Consider the following 18,522-nt stretch of genomic DNA (forward strand, 5'->3'; position numbering starts at 1 on the left):
ATTGGCTGTTTTTTTTTTTTTTAAGATTTTATTTATTTATTCACGAGAGACACAGAGAGAGAGAGAGGCCGAGACACAGGCAGAGGGAGAAGCAGGCTCCATGCAGGGAGCCCGACGTGGGACTCAATCCCAGGTCTCCAGGATCACGCCCTGGGCTGAAGGCGGTGCTAAACCATTGAGTCCCCCGGGCTGCCCAGCTGTTTGTTTTTTGGTTTTTGGTTTTTGGTTTTTTAAGCTAATTTCATTAGCCTCACACTATGATTTATGGCTTAAGCCAAAAATGGCTAAGGAGAGAAGGAATATTCTGCTTGATAAGTTTCTGAGGCAGCTAATTATTGATAAATAGAAAATAACTAGCTTAGAAGCGCCTGGGTGGCTCAGTCATTAAGCATCTACCCTTGGCTCAGGTCATGATCCCAGGACTCTGGGATTGAGCCTGAGTCAGGTTCCCTGCTCAGAGGGGAGTTGTCTTCCCCTCTCCCTCTCCACCTCCCCCTGGCTCGTGCTTTCTTGCTTTGCTCTGTCTCTCAAGTAAATAAACAACATCTTAAAAAAAAAAAAAAAGACCTAGCCTAAGCAGGGAGAGTACATTGGAGTCATCTAATACGATGTGTAGACCTCGGTTTTATTTCTGAATATGGTTGAATTTGTTCTGGTGTATTTAGAGGTTTTAGGATGCTGCTGGATGATCTCTCTTGAGACCAGTATTCTGAAGAAGGGTTGGTTTCATTTTTAGATTTTATTTTTTTTATTTATTAATGATCTATTTATAGATCTATATATAGATCTCTATATATATACTGAGATTGAGAGAGAGAGGCAGAGACAGGCAGAGGGAGAAGCAGGCTCCACTCAAGGAGCGGGACGCAGGACTCAATCCCGGGTCTCCAGGATCATGCCCTGGGCCCAAGGCAGGCGCCAAATTGTGAGCCACCCAGGGATCCCCCTGGTTTCATTTTTAGAGAATAGTGGATATACAAGGGCATTTCCAAATCTGGAAATATAAAATTGCCCACCCAGAAATTTGCTGAGCTTCTAATTTGGCTGTTAATCAAACAATCTAAAAATAAGGGTTGCTTTAAATAAAAGACTAAAATAAATCACTCAAGAGTCAGTCTCAAATCTGATTTTGTATAGTAGGCTAATTATAACACCAAATCACTTATTTATTCCTCCTTAAATCTACCATGATTGCATGTGTTTTTGCACCTAACTAGTATAAACCCTCCTCCTTTTAAGTTAGGTGAGGAAATACACATCTTTCTTTTTGCCTATTAAGAGAGCATATTTTCTTAAAATCTTTTGCCAAGAATTCAAAGAGTCCAAAGAAAAAGCTATAATAATGTGAGCCAACTGGAAGGTGTTGAGAAAAAGCAATGAACTTGGAGCAAAAAAAACCCTGGAGTTTAAATAAGTCCAACCATTACTGTGTTGCCTTAACCAATTTGCCTAACTTCTCTGAACTTCAATTTCTGAAGAAAACAGAGAACAAGTTAAAGGGGATTCAAAGCTACATAGTAATTAGACCCTCCTTAGAGCTGGAAGAAGTCAGGTGGCCTTTATAAACATTCTCTAAATATTTAAACCATTGTGGATAGATGGACTCTTTAAAATTATAACAATAATACCTTCAATTTATATAATTTTGTCCTAGAAGAACTTGTGTAAAAAAGGAATAATTTATTCTAAAATAATTTAAAGGACTAGAATAAATGACACCTATTAATATCTGCCAGTGTTTTGTCATAATGTTATGATGATAAGCATTCTAAGAACTGAATATAAGCCATGAACTGATGAGATCATAGGTTCTCATAGGGACAAATCCACATCTAATTTGGATCCCATCCAGAACTGATGAGCCTTCTTGCCCAGCCTTAACTTGGAGACAGAGAAAAGAATGTGATGGGCTTGGGAGGAAAAAGCATTCAAAAGCCACCTTGAGATGTTTTGCATTCCAGGTCCCACACTCAGCATTTTAAAATTAGCTTTTTTATTTTAAAGAAAGTGAGAGTTTTTCTGGCTCCATTGTATGCTCCATATACTTCTTGACATTGTGCTTCTTGCATGCTGTTGCTCATATAAAAGAAAATAATATTTGATAAGTATTAATTTTCCAAAAGATAATTTTTTTTACCTAGGCAAATTTGTTTAAATTTTTAAAATTTTACCTAGTCAGATTTAATCCAAGCCAATCTAAACTTCAAACCCAAATCAAACAAAAAGGAGGAAGGGAAAAAACCCCGAAAAATCTTTCTTTTAAGCTAGCTTTCTTTTCATTGAAAAATTAAGTTCTGGGCAGCCGGGGTGCCTCAGTAGTTTAGCGCCGCCTTCAGCCCAGGGCCTGATCCTGGAGTCCCAGGATCGAGTCCCACATCAGGCTCCCTGCATGGAGCCTGCTTCTCCCTCTGCCTGTGTCTCTGCCTCTCCTCTCTCTCTCTCTCTCTCTCTCTCTCTATGATGAATAAATAAATAAAATCTTTAAAAAAAAAAGAAAGAAAAATTAAGTTCTGATTTTGTTGGAAACCTTTCCATACAACTTTTTTTTAATATAATTTTATCTTCTCATGATGATCCAGGTTGGAATAATAGTTTCAAAGCCTTTTGGAGGTGATAACAACCAATCCTGGTTAATTTTGTAGCTTTTCCTTCCTCCTTATTTCCTTCTTTATTTTATACCTTTTTTCTTTTAAATCACATATCACATACATAATGTTAATTTATTTTAACTTATTGTAACTTATTTTTAAGGTTAATGCAAATTATAACAGATTTATTGATATATAATTCATATAGCATGCAATTCACTCTTTTAAAGGACACAATTCAGTGTTTTTAAAATATTCACAGAGTTGTGAAATCATCAACCACTATCTAATTCCAGAACATTTTTATCACTCCCCCCTCCTAGATAAACTCTACTTATTAGCATTTACTTCCCATAACTCCCTCTCCCCAGGCCCTGGCTACCACTAATCTTCTTTCTGTTTCTTTAGATTTGCCTATCTTACAAATTTATGTTTCATATAAATGGAATCATACAATATGTGGCTTTTTGTGTCTGGCTTCCTTCATTTAGGAGAAAGTTTTTAAAGTTCCATCTACGTTGTAACATATATCAGTATTTCATTTCTTTTTATTGCCTAATAATATTGCATTGTATGGAGCTACCACATTTTATTTGTTCATTTATCAGTTTATGGACACTTGGGTTATTTCTACCATTAGGCTATTATGTTACTATTAATATTTGTGTGCAAGTTTTTGTGGGGACATATGTCTTCAATCCTCTCTGGTTGTACATAGAGGTGGAATTACTGAATCATATGAGAACTCTATACTTAACTTTTTGAGGAACTGCCAACCTGTTTTCCAAAGTGGCTACACAATTTTACATTCTCATCAGCTGTGTACAAGGGTCCAATTTCTCCATATCCTTGTCAAAATTTGTTGTTCTCTGTCTTTTTTATTATAGCCATCCTAGTACATGTTAACTAGTGTCTGATTGTGATTTTGAGCTAAATGTATTTTGATTTGCAAGAATTTTTCAGAATTGTATGACATTCTTTATGACAAATAGCCATAAAGCACCAGCATTTGTTGAACACTTTTCCAAACAATATCTCATCTTGTGGGGTATAGTTCTTTTCGTTCTACAAAGAGACCAATGTAAGGAAAGTGCCTTTTGTGGTTTTAGTTACAAGTGGAGTCAGTATTTGCACCCAAGGCTGTCTGACACCCATGTCATTGTTGTGCAACTTCATTATAAGCTGTGGAGATACATTCCAAATCAGGTCTTCAGATTCACAGGCTTTAAATTTCGATTTTGGGACACCAAAGCCCAATGACTTACTCTGTTCATCAGAGAGACTTTAAGGTCTTTGGGAACATCATGTTGGGGTCCTGGTCCTAAATCCTGGAGAAGGATCAAAAGAGCCTCAGCTGAGTAGCACTTTGTCTCAATTCTTTCTCCTTGCCCACTTTGCTCAGATTTGTCTGATTCTCTGACTATTCAGCTGGGTGATGTAGCCCTTTGTTCATCAGAGAGACTAAAATTTATTGTACTGATATAAATTCCTGCCTCAAAGGGATAATTGATTACATTATCTATCTAGTTGACAGGCCTTTAAAGCCAGAAAATTCAACATTATGGGAGAAGTAAATCTAATACTCTGGAGAACAGCCAGAGATCCTGTAGTCACAGCTGCCCTGAAGAAACTACCCTTGTTTCTGACTTCCTCTCTTTCCAATTATCTTGACACATTAATCTTACGAATTCCATGTCACCTGACTATACGTTTAAAAAAAAGAATCCAGTCTGTTTGCCTTTCAATCTATTATTCTATTTATACATAATTTTTATTCAAGTAATATGGGCACATGGCTAAGAGTAAGAATCCCTTGCTCCATCCATTCCACCTTTACTCCATTCTCAAGAATCAACCACTGGTAACAAATATCTGGTAGTGCTTTTATGTCTTTACATGTGCTTTTTCTATCATTGTTTGATTTATCAATTTTAGACATTATGAAAATTTGCTTCCTTTATAATAAAAGCCATTATGAAATATTCATTCAGTGATACCACTTCCCACTTTCCTAATAACTTAAAAGGTATTACCACACCTTAATTTTTAATTTCATACACTGTAGGTATTTTCCTCCATTGCTCATCTTGTAAGATGAGGATATTAGTGACTGTATCCTGGCATTTAGTTCTCCTCTCCTTTCTTTCCCAACTAACTTCTATACTTTGTCATTGCATCGTCACAGTTGATAACATTTATGGTCTGTTCTGTCACAATTTAATTTTCCATATGTTGCCTACAGGTTAGGCCTAAAAGCCAAAAGGCAATAAAATGTCATTATTGTGACTCTATGAAAATTATGAATTGACGTGGTATTATACTATGATTATATTTTTCTTGTATAGTTTTTCCCCATGAAGTTTCTAAAACTCCTCCTTTTCTTATACTACTTACCTTTACTTTTTGATTATTTCTATACATATCAGGTGTGGTTTTGTATGTAGCTTTTTCCTGGAGTCTCCCCCGCACCCCAGGCAAGACCTTCTATCCATCTTTCCCAGTTTGAACTGCCTCAAGGCCAGATGCACAGCTGTCATCCTGGGACTTCTTTTCACCTTCTTGGTTCATTCCCATGTTTCACTGGAATACATCCCCAAGAAATTTTTAAAGAAATGGTGTATGGGAGGTAAATTGTTTTAAGCTGTTCCATATCTGAAAATGGATTTAGTCGATATCACATTTGGATGATAGTTTGTGGTGGCATATAGAATTCCAGGTTCAAAATCATTTTTTCATTAGAACTTTAACAATATTATTCCACTGTTTTTTGGCAACCCATAGTGTCATTGCAAAGCCCAGTGCTAGGGGTGCCTGCGTGGCTCAGTGGTTGTGCGTCTGCCTTTGGCTTGCATCGTGGTCCTGGGGTCCTAGGATTGAGTCCTGCATCCGGGTTCTTGCAGGGAGCCTGCTTCTCCCTCTACCTATGCCTCTGCCTCTCTCTCTCTCTGTCTCTCATGAATAATTAAATAAATAAAATCTTAAGGAAAAAAAAAGAGAATGTCCTTATTTCTATTTTTTCTGTTTTTTCTTGGAACTACTATTACTGATGTTAGGTTTTTTTGTATTGCTCTTACTCAATTTCTTTAGAAGAGACCTCTCTACATTTTCTTTAAGATAGACTCTAAAAAAATTCTTCAAGAAAGCTAGAGATGGAAACTTATTTTTTAAAGATTTATTTATTCATGAGAGACACACAGAGAGAGGCAAAGACACAGGCAGAAGGAGAAGTAGGCTCCCCAGGGAGCCCGAGGCAGGACTCGATCCTGGATCCTAGGATCATGGCCTGAAGTGAAGGCAGACACTCAACTGCTGAGCCACCCAGGCGTGAGATGGGAACTTTTCTGAAAACACACTTTTAAAAAAATGAACTTCTGGGGGTTCCTGCGTGGCCCAGTTGGTTAAGCTTCCAACTCTTGGTTTTGCCTCAGGTCATGATCTCAGAGTTGTGAGATGGAGCCTTGCTTCCAGTTCTGCACTTAGCACAGAGTTGACTGGAGATTCTTTCTCCCTTCCCTTCTGCTCCTCCCCCTCTTGCATGCACTCTCTCTCATAAATAAATAAATAAATAAATAAATAAATAAATATTTTAAAATAAAGTTAACATTTATGTTTTTTCCCAGTTTTATTGAGATTATCGACATATATAACTATATAAATTTAAGGGGTATAGCATAACGGTTTGACTTAAATATATTGTGAAGTGATTAGCACCGTAAGTTTAGTTAGCTTCCATCATCTCATACAATAAAAAGAGAAAGCAATAAAAGAAAAGAAAAAAAAGCCTTTTTTTTTTTTTTGGTAATGAGAACTCTTAGGGCTTACTCTTTTAACAATTTTCATATATATCACACAGCAGCATCAGCTGTTGTCATCATGTTGTATTTTATATCCCTAGTTCTTATTTATCTAATAACTGGAAGCTTGTACTTTTTGACCACCTTCCTCCTGTTCCTCCTGCCCTCACCCTTCACCTCTGATAACCACAAGTCTGATTTCTCTCTCTCTTTGCCCACCCCTCCTTTTTGGTTCCACATATAAGTGAAATCATACAGTATTTGTCTTTCTGTCTTAGTTCACTTAGTATAATGCCCTCAAGGTCCATCCATGTTGTTACAAATGGCAGGATATCCTCTCTTTTTTTTTTTCTATGGTGGGATAATATTGCATTATATGTATATACCACAACTTCTTTATCCATTTATTCATCAGTAGACATGTAGGTGGTTTCCATGTTTTGGCTATTATAAATAATGCTGCTATGAACATGGGGAATACCTCTGTTTTTGGTCCCACAGCCCACTGCTACCATTTGTTAGATCCAGGATATCTGTGTTTTGTACCTCTCTTATATTCTTCAGACTGTTTTTCTCCTTACTTGTATTCCCTGCCCCATCCTCAATACTTACACATACACATACATTTCCTCCCTCTCTCTGTCTAGACTGATGCTTCTTCTTTCTTCCTTCATCACTAAACATATCACTCTGTCTGATTTCAGTCTTCCAGAAACTGATCTAATCTCTAATCTGTTGTTCACCAGTGGAGCCCTTCTTCTTTTTTTTTGTATTAAAATTATTCCTTTTATGTTCTTTTTCTGTCATTTTAATAGCATCTCAAGAGGAAGAAGAGATAAATATATGATTGTTTCACCAAACTGACCTCTAATAAATCAAGCTCTTCATCAGAACCTGTCTTTGCTCTGCCCAGATCCTTGTTACTCATTATCATTAACTCAGCTTTCTTTGGATTGCCTGATTTTGCTCTATATGATCCAGTATCTTCACTCAATTGCTCAGGTTTGCCATTATTCTTCTCGGTACGGAGAAATTCCTTCTTGTACTATAAAACAGGTCTGAAAATTACTGTTTGGTGTTTAGGATTAGTGATTATTATGCTGACAACTATAACTCAACTGTAGTAAAATTATTATTTCCTTTATATCCTCTCATAGAAATGAAAGTGGTGAGTAATTAGCTGTGTGTTTGGTGTGGGGTCTAGGGGAGTGAGAAAGGAAGGAGAGGACCAAGTCATAATTTTCATTAAATAGAGCATCTAGAAGGTTATTAAGAATGATGAAGTTTTATTTTTTTAAAAAAGACTTATTTATTTATTTGACAGAGAGAGCATGAGAGGAAGGAATAGAGGGAGAGAGAATCTCAAGCAGGCTCCACACTGAGTGCAGAGCCCTACCTGGGGCTCAGTCTCATGATGCTGAGATCACGACCTGAGCCAAAACCAAGAGTCAGACACTTAACAGACTGTGCCGCCCAGGTGCCCTGATAAACCTTTCTCCATCATCAGTAAAGATAGCCAAGAAGAAATAGGTTTCAGTTGCAATATGATCAGTTTTTTAGAAAAAACTAGAAAATATTTCTGAATGAGAAAGAATTTCTGTAGAAAATCATGTAATTTCATTTCTTTAAAAATAATATCGGGACTCATTTTGTTTTCAGTAAGTATTTAAATGTGATCCAAATTAGAAGCAGAAGTATGGACTAGAAGTCCTATCTAGCTTCTTCTCCTAGGATGACGATGAAAAATAACAACAGTAATGGTAATCAGTATGTTTTATTGAGTACTTGCAGTGTGCCAGCTTCTGGGCTAAGTACTTTACATGCCAATCTCATTTAATTCCTACAACAGGCCTATGAGGTAAGAAATATTAGTATTTCTACTTGACAGAGAAACCCATTATCCCAGATCCCTAAAGTAATAGATTCAGATCTGGGTCTGTTTGACCACAAGATGCTTGCTTTCAAGATGCTACATGAATTTGTCTCTTCTAGGATGCTGTGATTTTCATTTTCAAAATCAATGCCTTTATCTAGGACCACTATGCCCTTATTGTTCTAAGTAATACTTGTAATTGTTGTTTTTAGTGATTTGTTCTTTACCCTGCATTATTATATCATCGAATCAGATTGAGGTGATGATGCCTCTACTTCTAGAATTTGAACTAGTTTTCTACTGTCATAAAAATGTGCCGTCTTCCAACTGTTTTTCAAAGTCAGATGACTTGTCAGTACTTATACAGAATACCCTTAAGACTCTGTATCCACTGTGAAGCTTAGCTACTGTCCTGAATGGACAGTTTCAGAAAATGATTTTCTGGCCCAACCCCATGACAGTCTGTCAACTCTTAACAGCCTTGTGGGAGTGCTGGCAGATGGCAATCAGAGCAGGTGAGCACTTCCTCATAAGGACACTCTTCACAGTAGTCTTTAAAAATTGTGGCTGTTTCATGTAGGGTAAAAAATCGGGTAAAAGAAAAACCTTTATCCCACAGAGTCTTTAGATAGATTCAATCTTATTTTACAATACTCAGCTATATGTTTATTTTTGCTCTTGCTGGCTTTATTGTTCATTAAAGAATTGTTTGCTCTTTATACATATGAGTGACTTGAAAAGTGCATATTTATTTTAAATCTACATAAAAGGCACAAGAACAGTAAGAAAAGAAGGGAAGGAAGAAAAGAAGGATAAAGAAAAAAAGGGTTTTGCTATGGAAGTTAAGAGAAATCCAATGGCAGCAGATCCCTATTATGTCACAAACGGTTAATTATACCCTAAATTAAATTCTGACACTAAAACATATTCACACAATTGCAGTTAGCCTACAATGTGATTGTCGATACAAAGGAATTCTGCAGTCCTTTCCAGCACTTATACCTGTTCCCCCACTCCCCCCACTCTGTAGTATTTATCCTGAGGTGATCCAAGTAAGAATCCTCCTATAGCTACTGGCCAACATACCACTGCCCACTGCTTCCCCTACTCCATTTCTTCTCCCTCCCTCGCTCCTTCTAAACTCAGTTTGACCAAGATTGTCGAAAGGATGATGGCAGAGGCAACAAAAGTAACTAAACAATTTTTGTCTATGATCCTGCCTTTCCCTTTTTTTTTTTTTTAAGATTTTATTTATTTATTCATGAGAGACACAGAGAGAGAGAGGCAGAGACACGGGTAGAGGGAGAAGTAGGCTCCATGCAAGGAGCCCGATGTGGGATTCGATCCCAGGTCTCCAGGATCAGGCCCTGGGCGGAAGGTGGCGCTAAACTGCTGAGCCACCCAGGCTGCCCGATCCTGCCTTTCCATTCATGTTTCTGTCTGTAATTATTGACCACCTCCTCCATCCAAGAATATGTGATGATGTTAATATCACAGTAGCTGAGTAAACATGGTTCTCTTAACTTTGCTTTATGTCACTATAAAGAACACACCACTGATAGGTCCTATGATGTCATTGTCACATTCTGGACCTTAGGTTCTTGGGTTGCTCTGCACTAGAAAACAGGATGAAACTGATAGGCTCCTATACACAAAAAAAGGGCATTCTAATCACATTTGTATCATGCTTTAAGCTGCTGTGCTTCACAAATTAGTTTTCCTCCTTTATGTAGAGGCTTTATAAGAATTCTCTGTATTATTGTCATCATTACTACTAGCCTCAGCAATGACAATTTTCCAGTCCAGTGACTCTGTCTACACACAATCTGAAGTGCCATAACTGCATTTTGGAAAAAGTACAAAAGCCTAGAAAGCTGATTGATTGAAATTCAACATAGAAGATACCAAATCAGATTATAAAAGTATAGAAATTTACCAAGTATAATGTATAGAAAAAAGACAAACTTATGTAATAGGAAAAGAACCCAGCATGTATAAAGTTTTAATAAATGATATTGAAAGACATGACAAATCAATCAGAAAGGGTAAGATTGAGGGTACTTAGCTGTCTCAGTCAGTAGGTCACGAGACTCTTACCTTAGGTTTGTGAGTTCAAGCCCCACATTGGGGCTAGAGGTTGCTTAAAAAAGGGTAAGATTGTTCATTAAATGGTCTAGGGACATATGTTTTGAAAAAAAATCAACTTAGATTTTCATCTCACACTGTATGCAAAAATTTATTCCAGATGGACTAAATATAAACTATTAATAAATAAGGATAAATTATAAGTGACTGGTCTCTGGAAGGGAATGTATTCTATTGGCATTAGAACAGAGATAAAAATTATAAAGTAATTTATCATCATCTGACTATACAACATTCTTGCATATCTGTATATCAAAAACTTAAGTTATGACAAAAGGGATACTATCTTTTATATATACAATATGTAAAATATAACTTACATAATTATATAACTTATACAAACAGACAAGAAAAACATTAAGACCTGAATAATTAAAGTGGGCAAAGAAAATGAGCAGTCAATTCACAAAGGAAGAGATTTCAGAGCCTAATAAAGATAAATATTCAATTGCATCTGTAATCAAAGAAATATAACTAAAATAATGAAATGCCTTTTTTTCTTCTATCAAATTAGCAATGTTTCTATATTGGCTGGGCCCTCTGGGAAGCAGTTGCAGAGGAGAGTTAGGAATACAAAGGTTTATTTGGGAGTAAGTCATCTGAAAGATAAAAAGGGGAAGAAGCAATGTCTGACATTCATGTACTATGAATATTCTATCACACTGCATGACAGTCTATCAAGAAAAATAGGCAATTAGTGCTAATAACATTCAAATATAAACCCATTTAATCCTCACAACAATATTATAAAGCATGTGCTTTCTGGACCCTTATATTAGAGACAAGGAAACTAAGGCACAGAAGGAATAAATAAAATGCCCAAGACAGAGTTGGAACTTGAACCCAGGCAACCTGACTCCAGCGTCTTTAGTCTTCAGTCTTATATTACAGTGCATTTAAAGTATAATATGCAATTTTAAGCAATTTTTATTTTATTTTGTTGATTTTTAAAGCTTTTATTTATTTATTTATTTGAGAGAGCGTGAGCAAGTGAGAGAGAGCATGAGCTAGGGGGAGGAGCAGAGGGAGAGGGAGAAGCATACTCCCTGCTGAGCAGGGAGCCCGATGTGGGGCTGGATCCTGGGACTCCAGGATCATGACCTGAGCCAAAGGCAGATGCTTAACCAACTGAGCCACCCAAGTACCCCTTAAGCAATTTTTAAAATGATATTAAGAATGAATTTTGATCATGTGAAAAAATACTTATGATATAAAATTATTTGGAAAAAACTGAATTCAAAATTATATAATGTAATCTCAATAACTATAATATAATATAAAATAATTAATGACAATAGAATAAATTATTAATAGTCACTACTGAGTGAGAGGTTAGGTGTAGGGTAACTAGCTCATCCTGGCCTGCCCCGAATTTTCCTGGTTTTTCCCAAGTCCTAGGAATTCCATCAATTGTTGACCAAATTGGGATGATTCATCAACCCTAATGATTTTAATTATCTATTTATATTACTTTGGTCCCCACCTCAAGTTTTCTAAACTGAGCATCTATTAACTGAGTAATCAGGAAAACAACAACGACAACAAGCTTTTGGGAGAAGAGGAAGCATGTTAGCTGTATTTTGATTGAGGAGGGACCAGAAATAGGGGAGAAGCATCCAATATAATGACCCAGATCAAGGAAACTGAACAGGTAGCAGGAAATTTTAATTTATTTTCTTATTCATTTAACCCAGTGCTAGGCCCTGGGGATATGGAAATGAAGACAGGTGACAAGTCACTTACTCTCAGGAGTCAACAGCATTCAATAAACAAATGACAATACTCCTATGTTGTGATGAATGTTATGCAGGAAAGAACTAGGGTGATGCAACAGAGAGTAATGAGATGGGGATACTCCAGAGAGGAGGCTTAGAGAAGGCCTCTATGGATTGGTGACATTTGATTTGGGACTGAATGAGAAGTGGTATTATAAACATTATTAATGCAAGTATAAAACTGAACCATGGAGAAAGAAAAGATTTCTATCAGTTCATTACTTCCTAGACCTGGGATTGAGACTCATCTCTGGAGATAGAATTCCTTGGCATCATGCTCACAACTTACATGAATGTTAACTAAAAAAGTATGTGAGAAATTGGGTTCAAAAATGGAGCTTTTTAAGGGGAGAATCAATGAAATATCAGTTATCAGAAACTTTTTCCTTTATATATTCTTTTTTTCTTTTCTTTTCTTTTTTTTTTTTTTTTTTACAGATTTTATTTATTTATTCATGAGAGATACAGAGAGAGAGAGAAAGACAGGCAGAGACACAGGCAGAAGGAGAAGCAGGCTCCATGCAGGGAGCCTGATGTGGGACTCGATCCTGGGACTCCAGGATCACGCCCTGGGCCGAAGGCAGGCGCTAAACCACTGAGTCACCCAGGGATCCTTTCCTTTATATACTCTGAAGCAGTAACAAAACACCTTGAATCTATAATTTTTCACCAAAATAAGGGCTTTAAAAATTAGACTATTGCCTGTGTTTGAATGATCTCAGTTTAGCATGATTCTGCTTAGAAGCAGTACAAATTTTGAATGAATAAATCTAGGAGGGGACAGTCCATGATGGCAGTGCAGGAAGATCCTGAACAACCTCCTCCCACAGACACACAAAATCTGCAGTGACATGAACAATTTCTTCTGAAAAAGAAATGAAAACTAGATAAACTGTTCCTCTACAACAAAGGATAAAAGGACCACATCAAGATGGGCAGATGAGGCAGAGACCCAGTCTGGCCAAACTCCCTCCTCCCCAGCCCCCGACCCCATGCCAAGCATGGTGATTCACAATACTGAGGGATCTTACAAGTCTGGAGCTTATTCTGGAGGAGGAAGGGGCTTTTACCCCACATCAGGCACCTAGTATCTAGGCCAGAGAGATGAGTCCCCAGATCATATCACTTAGAAAAGCAAAGGGTTTATTTCCAGGGGACCCAAAGGGTAGAGAACTGAGATTCTCCCTTCAAAGGGTTCATGTGCAGTCTCACTCACCCTGGAACTCAGTGCAAAAGCAGCAGTTTGAAAATGCCTAGACTAAATGTGAAAGGGGTTCATTTACTTATCTTAAAGCATCTGCTGGAGGGGCAGGGAACAATTAGGACTCTCCAGAGATGGAGGAACCAGTGGATGCCATTTTTGTACTCTCCCACTACCCCACTAGCAGTGGTGGGTGCACATGGATGAGGCATTTACTAAGGCCAGAGGGACTGAATAGCATAAACAATTAAAGCACTCACAGCTAAAGCCAGTGAGTGTATGCAGACAAGGCACTCTGCTGCTGCATTACCAAAGCCAGTGGGCATATGTAGTCAAGGCATTTTCCCATTGCCTAGCTGAAGCTGGTGAGAGGGCCCATCCTGTTTCCAGCTGCCTTGCTAAACCTGGTATGTGTATCAATATACACAGGAAGCACCCCTTAATTGCCTGGCCTTGGTGGCTAGGGGGCTGTGTTCCTGCGTTGTAACAATCAGAAACACAACTTTTGGCAGGGTATATCCTTAGGGCACTGAACAGACAGTAAATTGAAACACACTGCTAGTCTTCCTATAGAAAAGGTGTTTTTACATGTCCTCACAGGGAGACTCCATCCTGTGTATTGCTTTGGTGTCACTACAGCTCAACAATACTTCCCATAAAAGAGCTTATAGCCCTGAGTTTTGGAGCCCTGAGTTTTGCAACTGTTGCCCAGGGAACACCTTCAGATTTCCTGGGCTGATAGCAGGGTTTATAATTACAGCCCCATAGGAGTGTATATATTTGCATGTTTGAAAAGCTGCTGCCTCAGGGTCTGTCTTCCAATCAGCCTGAAACTAGGTGCTGGACAAGATCCCTCCCCTTGAAACGCTAACAGATCTTGACACACCCTCAACAATAGGGATTTATCAAGAATCAATGAGTTTGCTGAGATAATCACAAAGGTGTAAGTGACAACCAAGAATGAGGACAAAGTTGAAACTTCTCTACCTACACAAGGCACTCCTTCAGGACTAGGAGAGGTAACTGTTGTGCCTAACAAATAGACACAAACCCAGAGAGTCAAGCAAAATGAGGAAACAGAGGAACTGTTCCAAATGAAGGGTTAGTTAAAACCTCAGAAAAAGACCTTAATGAAATGGAGATAATAATCTACCTGATAAGAAATTTAAAATAATGGTCATAAAGATATTCACCAAACTCAAGAGAAGAATGGATGAATACAGAACTTCAAGAAAGATTTTGATTTAAAAAAAAAGGAAAGAAAATACTGAATAGAAGTCACAGGGCTGGAGAAGATAATAACTGAACTAAAACATACAATAGAGGAGTTTAACAACAGATTGAATGAAGCAGAACAGATCAGCAATCTGGAAGATGGTAATGGAACTCATCCAAACAGACCAGGAAAAAGAAAAAAAAAGAATTTAAAAAATGAAGGTAGGTTAAAGGATTTGTGAGACAACATTAAGCAAAATAATATTCACAGAAAGAGAAGGGAGAGAAGGGGGCAGAAAACTTATTTGAAGAGATAATGGCTAAAAACTTTCCTAAACTGGAGAGGAAAGAAACATGCAGACCTAGGAAGCCCAGAGCCTTTCAAACAAGATGAATCCCAAGAGATCTTCATCAAGATACATTATAATTAAAATGTCAATAGTTTAAAAAAAAAAATCTTAAAAGCAGTAGGAGAAAAAAGAACTTGTTACATACAGGGTAAACCTCATAACTATCAGCAGATTTTTCACAGTAGAATTTTAGGCCAGAAGGGAGTGGCATGATATATTCAAAGTGCTAAAAGAAAAAAAACCTTCCGGGCAGCCCCGGTGGCTCAGTGGTTTAGCACCGTCTTCAACCCAGAGTGTGATCCTGGAGACCCGGGATCAAGTCCCACATCAGGCTTTCTGCATGGAGCCTACTTCTCCCTCTGCTTGTGTCTCTGCCTCTCTCTCTCTCTCTAATAAATAAATAAAATCTTAAAAAAAAAAAAAAAAAGGAAAAACCTTCCAACCAAGAATACTCCATCAGCAAGGATACCCTTCTGAATTGAAGGAGAGATAAGAAATTTTCTAAACAAAAGCTAAGGGAGTTCATTACCACTCAACTAGTTTTACAAGAAATGTTAAAGGGACTTTTTAAGCTGAAAAAATGTAGTACTATTTAATAAAAGAAATGTGTAAAAGTAAAAATCTTACTGGTAAATATGTAGTAAAGATGGTGGAGCAACACTTATAAAGCTAGTATTAAAGCTAAAAGACAAAAGTAATAAAATGAACTTAAACTACAATAATAAATTCAGGATACATAAAATAAAAAGACAAAAAACAAAACAAGAGATGTGGCAGTAAAAATGTAGTTTTGAAATAAGCTCAAATTTAAGTTGCTTTCAACTTAAAACGGGCCGTTATATTTATAGGATGTTATATGTGAGCTTCATTGTAGTAACAAAGTAAAAACCTGTAGTAGGTACACAAGAGAAAATGAGAGAGGAGTCTAAATATGATACTGAAGAAAGTCATCAAAGCACAAGAGAAGAGAACAAGAGAAAAAGAAAGGAACAGTGAGAAACTACAAGAGAAGCCAGGAAATATTTAACAAAATGTCATATAAAAACATACTTATTGGGGCACCTGGATGGTGTAGCCAATTAAGCATCTGCCTTTGGCTCAGGGTCCTGGGATGGAGCCCCATGTCAGGCTCCCTGTTCAGTGGGGAGCCTGTTTCTCCCTCTCCCTCTGCTAACCATCCCCCTACTCATTCTCTGTCTAAATAAATAAATAAATAAATAAATAAATAAATAAATAAAATCTTTAAAAAGAAAAACATACTTATAATTACTTTAAGTGTAAGTAGACTGCATTCTCCAATCAAGAGATACAGAGTGGCTGACTAGATTAAAAAAAAAAAAAAAAAAAAAAAAAGACTCATTTATATGCTGCCTACCAGAGACTCACTTCAAATGTAATACACGGACAGACTGAAAGTGAAGGGATGGGAAAAAGAAATTCATGAGGAACATAGATGCAAAATCCTCAACAAAATACTAAAAAACTGAATTCAGCATTAAAAGAATTGTATACCATGATCAAGTGGGATTTATTTCAGGGATGCAAGGATGGTTCAACATCCACTCATCAGTGTAATATACCACTTTAAAATGAAAAATAAAAATCATATGATCATCTCATATGAAGAAGCATTTGACAAATTCAACATCAATTTATGATAAATACTCTCAGGAAAGTGAGTGTAGAGTCACCTCTATGTGCCTTTATGTCTAATGTACCTCAGTGTCTAATGATAAGGTGACAGTTAACATCATGTTAACTGTCTTTATGTCTAATGTACCTCTGTGTCTAATGATAAGGTGACAGTTAACATCATGTTCAATGTTGAAAAGCTAAAAGCTTTTCTTTTAAGATCTGGAACAAGATGGGCAGCCCGGGTGGCTCAGCGGTTTGGCTCCACCTTCAGCCCAGGGCTTAATATTGAAGACCCGGGATCAAGTCCGGAGTCAGACTCCCTGCATGGAGCCTGCTTCTCCCCCTGTGTCTCTGCCTCTGTGTGTGTGTGTGTATCTTTCATGAATAAATAAATAAAAATCTTTAAAAAAAATCAGGAACAAGACAAGAATGCCCACCCTCCGCACTACTATTCAACAAAGAGTTAGAAACCCTTTCAATTCGGTGAGAGAAAGAAATAAAAGGCATCAAAATTGGAAAGAAAGAAGTAACATTGTCATTATCTCTGGATAATGATGCTATATATAGAAAACCCTAAAGATGGCACCAAAAGCCATTAGAAGTAATAAATGAATTCAGTAAAGTGGCAGGGCACAAAATCAATATACAAAAATTGTCGTGTTTCTATACACTAACAGTGAACTATCAGAAAGAGAAATTAAGGGATCCCTGGGTGGCGCAGCGGTTTGGCGCCTGCCTTTGGCCCAGGGCGCGATCCTGGAGACCCGGGATCGAATCCCACGTCGGGCTCCCGGTGCATGGAGCCTGCTTCTCCCTCTGCCTGTGTCTCTGCCTCTCTCTCTCTCTCTCTCTCTGACTATCATAAATAAATAAAAATTTAAAAAAAAAAAAAAAAAAAAAAAAGAAAGAGAAATTAAGAAAACAATCCCAGGCAGCCTGGGTGGCTCAGCGGTTTGGCACCGCCTTCAGCCCAGGGTGTGATCCCGGAGACCTGGGATCGAGTCCCACGTCGGGCTCCCTGCATGGAGCCTGCTTCTCCCTCTGCCTGTGTCTCTGCCTCTCTCTCTCTCTCTCTCCCTCTGTGTCTCATGAATAAATAAGTAAAAATTAAAAAAAAAAAATCCCAGGTAGAGATACACTTGTGGCCAGCATAGCATAATACAGAGACTTTTTTTTAAGATAGATAGTAATAATAGTAATGATTTTTTTTATAAATTTATTTTTTATTGGTGTTCAATTTGCCAAAATACAGAATAACACCCAGTGCTCATCCCATCAAGTGCCCCCCTCAGTGCCCGCCACCCAGTCACCCCCACCCCCGCCCACCTCCCCTTCCACCACCCCTAGTTCGTTTCCAAGAGTTAGGAGTCTCTCATGTTCTGTCTCCCTTTCTGATATTTCGCACTTATTTTTTCTCCTTTCCCCTTTATTCCCTTTCACCATTTTTTATATTCCCCAAATGAATGAGACCATATAATGTTTGTCCTTCTCCGTACAGAGACTTTTTAAATCACTCTGTTGTACACCTGAAACTAATGTAACATTGTGTTTCAACTATACCTCAATCAAAAAAAATTTCATTTACAATTGAATCAAAAAGAATAGAAATAAATAAATGCCTAGAAATAAACAAGGAGGTGAAAGACCTGTACAGTGAAGACTATAAATCATTGATGAAAGAAATAAAAGAGGACATAAAGAAATAGAAAGATTCCATGCTAATGGATTGGAAGAATCAATATTGTTAAAATATTCATATTACCCAAAGCAGTATACATATTCAATGCGATCCCTATCAATATTCGAATGACGTTTTTTTACAGGAACTGAACAGACAATCCTAAAATGTGTGTGGAACCACAAAAGACCTAAATAGCAAAATCAATATTGAGAAAGGAGAACAAATCTGGAGGTATTATGCTCCCTGATTGCATACTGTTCTACAA

The 18,522-nt window shown here is 37.4% G+C and overlaps 1 long non-coding RNA gene across 1 annotated transcript; it reads left to right on the plus strand.

Moving 5' to 3' along the window:
* Positions 1-5,018: 5,018 nt before the first annotated feature.
* Positions 5,019-7,275, plus strand: LOC140623498 (uncharacterized). The gene is made up of 2 exons (XR_012023113.1): positions 5,019-5,214; positions 7,198-7,275. It is a non-coding gene; the product is annotated as an uncharacterized lncRNA (long non-coding RNA).
* The last annotated feature ends 11,247 nt before the right edge of the window (positions 7,276-18,522 follow it).

The sequence above is a fragment of the Canis lupus genome, chromosome 33, assembly GCF_048164855.1.
Source record: "Canis lupus baileyi chromosome 33, mCanLup2.hap1, whole genome shotgun sequence".
NCBI lineage: Eukaryota > Metazoa > Chordata > Mammalia > Carnivora > Canidae > Canis > Canis lupus.